The following is an 8,141-nucleotide window of genomic DNA, read 5'->3' as shown; positions in this document are numbered from 1 at the left end:
TTACTTTCCTTGCCCTATTACCATAGGTAAGAAAAGTATTGCTTTCCGAAAAAAATTAAGGTACCCCAATTTCTAAATTTCTATATGTTTCAAGGTCCCCTGAGTCCAAAAAAGTGGTTTTTGGGTATTGGTCTGTATGAGTGTATGTGCATCTGTGTACTCGATATAAATATCATCTCCCAATCAACGGAATGACTTGAAGTTTGGAACTTAAGGTCCTTATTATAAGGATCCCACACGAAGAATTTCGATCAAATTCAATTTAAGATTGTGGCTAAAATGGCAAAAATGTTGTCAAAAACAGGGTTTTTTGCGATTTTCTCGAAAACGGCTTTAACGATTTTGATTAAATTCATACCTGGAATAGTCATTGATCATAGTCTCCCTGTTTTTGACAACATTTTCGCCATTTTAACCATCAACTTGAATTGCATTTGATCGAAATTGTTTGTGTCGGATCCTTATATTGTAAGGACCTTAAGTTCCAAATTTCAAGTAATTCCGTTAATTGGGAGATGAGATATTGTGTACACAGATGTACATACAATCATACACACACAGACCAATACCCAAAAACCACTTTTTCCTACAGATACCTTGAAAAGTGACCATTTCTGCACTGATTGCAGGCCGCAAAGAATCACTTTTCCGCTCAAAGTATTACTTTGCGAACTACAGATTTGCAGCTTGACAACACAAAATTTTTATTAGGCTATATGGAGCACCAGTGCAGGAAAATCAAAATTAAGTTGGTAACAATGTCTGTGGATAGATAAAAATCATCAATGGCTGTATGGCTACATATTTATGATAAAATCCCAATCTAGAAATCCAAAACAATAGTAATGTTTATCTAAATCATAATTAAATAATAACTTCTCATCATTCAATAATAAATAATGTTTCTTTTCTATTGACAGTAATAATTATTTCAACTCCAAGAAATGAGAAATGTAGCAAAAACAGATTATGAAATTCGAATTTTGAGGTTAAATAAGGTTAATTACCGTTTGAAATCCATGTAAATAAAATTAATAAAATAACATAAGAATATACTACAATAAAATATTTTCTGTTGTCTATGTTATTTTATAAATATTTTTTAGTTCGTTTATAGTATTTTTCGGTAATTTGAGTTAACCATAAGTCTAAATATCTGAATCCTGTTTTTAGCTGGATGAATCTTTCCACTAGGTCGCGCGCTTGTTGGTGCAGCCATTTTGCAGCCATCCCAATCAGCTATCAACATTGTTGTTGACTGTGTATTTTGAATGTGAATTTGTTCTATATGTATTCTTTTCTGATGCTTGTATAATTATAAAAATGAGAACTTTTGCTGAGAATTTTCAACTTCAATAACAATTATTCATGTAATTTTGACAAACTGAATATTTAAAATGAATTATTAAAATTAGAAATTAATATTGTTTGAATTATTAATTGATGAATTAATCTCTATATCTATAAAAGGCTAAGCCCCAACAGACTGAAATCACACCACAGCCCAAACTACTAAGCCTACAAACTTGAAATTTTGCACAATTGTTTATGATAGCCTCAAAACATCCACTAAGAAAGGATTTTCAGAAATTTACCCCTCTGTGGGAGCTGGGGCCCCCAAAAAATTTTGTACTTTTTAACCGCTCATTGCACAGCAAAGTCATAAGGAAGTTTTTTGTTCAGCTACAAAAAAAAATTAGATCTATGCAGAAAAAATCCTACCAGTAGCAGAGAGGGGTCCAGGAGAGGGTATTTTTTGAAAATTTTCATTTAAAATCACACTACAGCTCGAACTAATTGGCCTACAGACTTAAAACTCTGCACAAATACTCTTCAAACATGCTAGACGCGCACTAAGAACGGAATTTGAGATATTTCGCCTCTAAGGGTTTCAAAGGATGAAAAAGGATACTATTTAGTAAGGTTATGAACATGGTAAGGTGAATGCCATATGGAACTGAGATAATTGACACATGATATTCTAACATATGTTGTAATCATTGGAAAGCTTAAAATAATTTTATCAATCAGCTGATCAAATTTAATTTTCTCTGGATTGAAAGCACGAGCTTGCCATGTGTTTGTTCTATTGTTACATTCCGATTAGAACAGAGCACAGAGATTTTCTTTGGTTAGGAGTTTGTTGATAATTCTTTTTTCAAATTCAAATTTTATTGCAAACAAAAATCACATTGAAAAATTTCTCAATAGACAACAAGATTACAAAAATGAGATGTCAAACATGAACCTACATTTATTTGTAGCATGGCCAGAAAAAGACATACTTGAGTACGGTACTAGCTGTGAGTTCATTCAATATAACTTATATTTTTGTGTTAATATTTTATGAACAAAAAGTATGAGTTGATGAGAGATGTGAGTAATTTCTTATATTTGATCTAAATGGTTATTCATATTGCAGTTGTCGGGGTCACTTTAATCAAAGTTTTTTATTTTGTAGCTAATAAATTTCATATTTATTGATTGTCCATAATGTATTCAGTGTCCATAATGGAAGTGATTGAACTACTCAAAATTAATGGCTTACTGGTCCTTCATAGAATTTATAGTATTCCTGGTGATTGAGCCTGTCTTTTTTCAGTGTTGACTATTAATAATAAAGCTTTATTTACAACTAGCATACCTGGTGAACTTTGTACCGCCAAAAAGTCAATGTATCTCATGTCACACTTTACTTTATTTGGTGAATCATGAAATGTATCTGACAATCAATATTTTCATTTACATCTGAATACGGACTTCCTATGTGCTTAGTCATGCAGCATTCATTATTCCCAAAACATAATTCTTCTCAATCAATTGGTAGTAATATCTATCAGTAAAGTGTTGAATTAAAAAAAAAATAGATAGATTAAATCAGTGTTTCAAAGATGAATTCAATGATTTCATAGTGTTGTTGATTGTCAATAGATGGTCCAGGAAATATGTGATGTACAATGAATCACACAGAATTACATATTCTTTCCATCTTCCATTTTAGGATGAATATAAGCAGAGCTAAATTTAAAAAAAATTGTTAATTATTCTGCCATTTATGAATGCAATATGAAAAACTCTCTTCCATAAGGTGAATAATTTTTTTCCAACATTTTCCGGTTACTAATTGATAGGGGAGTGATAATTATTTGTGTAGGTCTTCTAAGGACCCATTATCTACAGCTGATATCAATCAACTACACTTCAACTCCAAACTACCGTTGTAATACCAGTAGCCTATACAATTTATCATAGGGTGACGTATTTATTACAGCTGGTAACTTTAGATGCTAAATCATAGGCCTATTATCTCAATATGATCTTGAATCATGATCATCTTCCTGTTCTTCGGTAGCCGCTAGGCCGACAATTTCGAAAACATAGGTCTGTAAAATGGATTAATAAATAAGCATTATTAGCCACCCTATTAAAATTTCTGGTCAGAGACCATCCCCAATATTCACTCAACATATTCCTAAAGTTTCATATAAAATACTTGACATAACGGCATGAAACTTTGGGAATATGTTGAGTGAATATTGGGGATGGTCTCTGACCAGATATTTTAATAGTCATAGGGAACAAACACACAAACAGACATTCATTATATATATATATAATATATATATATATATATATATAATGAATCTCCTATATAGAAGATAGAAGATTTCATTCGGCTCAAACAAAAGCCTCTCCAAATGGAGGTAGAATGATAAGGTTGAAAACTTTCAGTTCTGTTGTTTCAAATCACTTCCAAATAAAGGTTTCTTGAGTGCAGCAAACAAACTTTGTGCACTCGCTTCGCTCGCCATATCCGTCTAGCCATATCCGTCTTGGACCCCCGACTGGATCGTCCAAGAATGAGATCAGCAGGCTTGCTTCGCTCGCCTGCATTTTTCATTTGAGCATTTTTATCATATGTTAGGACAATCCAGTCGGGGGTCCAGACTAAACGTCTGGCTAAACGGATATGGCGAGCGATGCGAGCCTGACGGCTAGAAATATAATATTCCCAGGATTGAAGTAGCAGTGCCCAATCAATTTTTCCGCGATAAATGCATTTAAATCTTCAACTTGGTGCCAACCTATCAAAGTCAACTCAACTTAATGCCAACCTGACAAAATTATTAATTTAGTTGTCAGTTAACAACTGTTTCGAAGAGGTACTCTCTCTAGATTATAGTTCTATAGTAACATATGATATGGAAATTTCAATTATAATTAAGAGATTGGGAGAAGAAGAATATACATGCTAAAAGACGAACTTAAAACCCTCAAAAACAACCCTTAGAGTTAAAATATTGCCAAAAGATTTCTAAGTGCGCCTCTAAAGGGCCAACTGAACATACCTACCAAATTTGAACGTTTTTGCTCCGGTAGATTTTTAGTTATGCGAGTGAGTGAGTGAGTGAGTGAGTGAGTGAGTCAGTCAGTCAGTCAGTCAGTCAGTCAGTCAGTCAGTGAGTGAGTGCCATTTCGCTTTTATATATATAGAAGATTAAATTTTTCCTACTCCTACAGTTACCATTGAATATGAAAACTGATTAATTATAGGTAAAATTCCCTGAAATCCATCAAATATTTTTCTGTGTAATTTTGTTATTAATAAAAACCTTAATTTATTTTAAATAAAATAATACGTTTCAATTTTAATCAATAATTTATTTCAATAAATAATTGAAATAAACCAATTAATTTGCAAATGTGAATAATTTTCAATTTGTAAATAATTCATCAACGAATCAATTTTTAAATAAAAAAGTATATAATTCAAAATAATGAATGAAAAATAAAATTAAAAATGTATAATTGAATATATTTCAATATTTTATATTCAGTATTAGTATTTATAATAATATCAATTTATTTTTTATCATTTATTGAATTACCAAATTGGTTTATTAATTGATAATTATATCCATCTAGATTATTCTATCATTAATTTTCATTTCAATATCTAATATTTTTATAAATTATATTATTTCAAATTATAAGAGTATAAGTAAATTTTTTTATTACTAGCAGGAACCCATGCTTTGCAAGTATCTATTTTCAAACTTGATAATCTGAAAACTTGACGTAATGAAATCTTGAAGAATTGAAAATAGGCCTATAACACAAAGTAGAAGGGTTGTGTCTCTTTCTTCTCTGTGCCTATAACCATCCTTGGTTAATTAAGAATCTAGCCTATGTGCAAAATATTTCAAGTTAATTAGTCCTATAGTTCAGACGTGATGATGCGGTCAAACATAATTTTCCTATCCCGTACGTGTATAAGCCAACTCTTTATTTTATTATAGATATGGTTAACAACTGCAAGAGATAGGAGTGTGGAATAGAATAGTTGTGAAACTATGATAGCGCCAGAAGTGTCTCAAATACAATAATAGGTACTGCATGAATTTTTTGGAAGTGATTTGAAAACAAAATGACATTTCTTTCGGTGCAGCAAACTGTCACTTTGCGCACTAGTTGCACAAATAACTATTTCGGACTCAGGGGACCTTGAAACGTATAGAAATGTAGAAATTGGGGTACCTTAATTTTTTCCGGAAAGCAATACTTTCCTTACCATGGTAATAGGGCAAGGAAAGTAAAAACCACCTTCAGCGCTCCAGGTGGGAGTTTTGTCAACTTCCACAAAAGTGAGGTCCACGTTATAATGGCAGTGTGTGATTTGCAATGGTGTTGCTATCCTTGTCTATCATTCAACAAAGCAGATTGCGCTATCTCTTTCACGCTTTGCGATGTTGCCACATCGTTCATCAACAATGTAGAAATTCAACTAATTGACAAAATATTTAATCTCAATCTTAAAAATTTATTATTAAATCTTTAAAAAATATATTTTCTAGACCAATAAAATATGACTAACTATTTTCAGCGATAATGAACAGTTAAATTCATTAGATATACGAGTATCAGCTGTTTGGGTGGCAAGGCTTTGATCTGACAACCCTTTTCTCCTATCTTTCTAGGGGGAACATCTAAACGGTGTACACACGTACGTTTGCCTCGGGTGAGCATACGTGTATGGGCTTGCATTCGCACGTGTGGACACTGTTCGCTGAGGCATGTGGGCGAACCGGAACCCTGTCGGTATTTTGGCGTGCTCAAAGGCGCCTCGGGCGAGCATTGAATGTACGTGTGGACGCGATTTTGCCATACGGGTGAGGCAAAACGTAAACATTGAAGGCGTCATAACCTAATTCCAATGAATTAGGTTAATGAATGACAAATCAAATTGTGATCCAATAACTAATTGTAAATTGTAGGATATGTGGATTGTCAAATATTTAAATAGAAACATGCATGGAGTATATTATTTGTATCATGATTAACAAATTTAGAACTGTATAATTTAAGTGAAAAAAGCTTCTCTACAGGGTTCCTACAAGAAAGTATAGCTCAAATATTATTTTACTGTGGCTATCAAATCATCTTGTGTTTGTTTCATGTTATCAATCAGAGTTGTTAATTAAAATTGTAATCTTCAATATGATATTATACGTTTTAGATAGCTAGGCTATCTATAGAGAGATTTATACAAACTTTGAACTAGTATTCCCTTGAAGGTAAATCTTGAATGTAATCTTTTGGAGAATCTTGTTTTGTCATGTGTATGAGCATAGCTAGTTTAAAATGGGCAGCAATTTAGTATTTGATTCAATTTATGGCTAATTTTCTTAAAGAAGACTGTCAATTTTGTGAGACAGTGTTAAGTGCTTTGATTAGTTCATCAAAACTTCTGGAATTATTGTAGAATTTTTCTTTTTTTGAGATTCTGAATAGATATTGGAAACCAACAAATGAATCGCCTAATGCCAAGAATCTCAAAGTTAGAGCCAATCGTTCTTGTGGAGTTATTGCTCCCCTCATGATGATATCATTTTTGTTTAGATAACTAGTTGAATTAGATTCAGTATATTAACAACATAATGTTTTGACAACCTAAGAAAGATTGAATTGTCAATATTATGTCATGTAGCAATTATTTCCTTACTTCAACCTACAATCGTTCAACCCACCAACATTGTTTGTCAAGTTTTATTTTTGATTTTATTATATAAGTCATTGAAATAAAATGATACTGCTGCAATTTGTGATAACTATCTTCAATGATGGAATGAGGCCATTGTTGTCATGTTGTGGAAAATCTACATTGATCATGTCTTCGTGTCGTCTGCAAATCAGTTAGCTTTTTGAATGCTGAGGCATACGTGGATCGCGTCCACAAGGACGTACAGTGAATGTTGAGGCATATGTACATACGATTGTTCGCGCGAATCTGTACGGACGTGTGTACAAGGCTCTACTGTTCAATGGGAGAGTCGATCGACTGTAAACAGAGATGACCTTACTCCTTACTATAGGTGTGCTATAGGCACGGAATAAGCATACAGTGTTCAGTGAACTCTAAACTAACTGGAATGGGCTGTCCAATGCTTAGCTACAACCAAAAGTGTGTAAGGCGGAGTGAGTGAGACAGGCATACCGTGTGGGATTCCCTTCTCTCTCGTACTCATACATTCAAGCAGGCTGTTGCAGCTCTTGAGTACGATTTTTCATTTTTAAAGTTAAAAAACGGATTTTAATGAGTATTAGGGCTATTAGTATTAGATCACAACCTTTTCTCTTAAATATTGTGATGTATTTGTCGTGAAATGCGTAGAATTGAATAAAAATACGACCGAAAAATGGTGATGTATTGTGTTGCATTTGGATGCAAGAATGGGCATGTTAAAGGAAATGAAATACCATTTCACAGGTAAATCAAACATTTTTATTCTGTTTATTAATTTGAAGAAATCTTTTTGTTTTACATACATTTCCAATACTTCTTTCTATATTGATCAGTTTATTTGACCAAAAATAAAACAACACATTTGGTTATATTCCCAGTAAGTTATACCGTACTGTGATAGTTTCTATGTTTATTGAAAATTTCGGCCTACTTTATAGATAGCATCTAAAATAAAAAACATAGTTGAAGAACAAATTAATCCTTATTCAAAAAAGAATAAATAATATCTTATGCAGAAATTGTGAATGTTTCCCTACAAAGACTATCATTCATTCTATCACACATTCTATGTATGATGTAATTTATGGATATAAATTTGGTGTTAAGCATCAATAAA

Source organism: Nilaparvata lugens, chromosome 2, assembly GCF_014356525.2.
Source record: "Nilaparvata lugens isolate BPH chromosome 2, ASM1435652v1, whole genome shotgun sequence".
Classification (NCBI taxonomy): domain Eukaryota; kingdom Metazoa; phylum Arthropoda; class Insecta; order Hemiptera; family Delphacidae; genus Nilaparvata; species Nilaparvata lugens.
Note: the sequence above shows the minus strand (reverse complement) of the source record.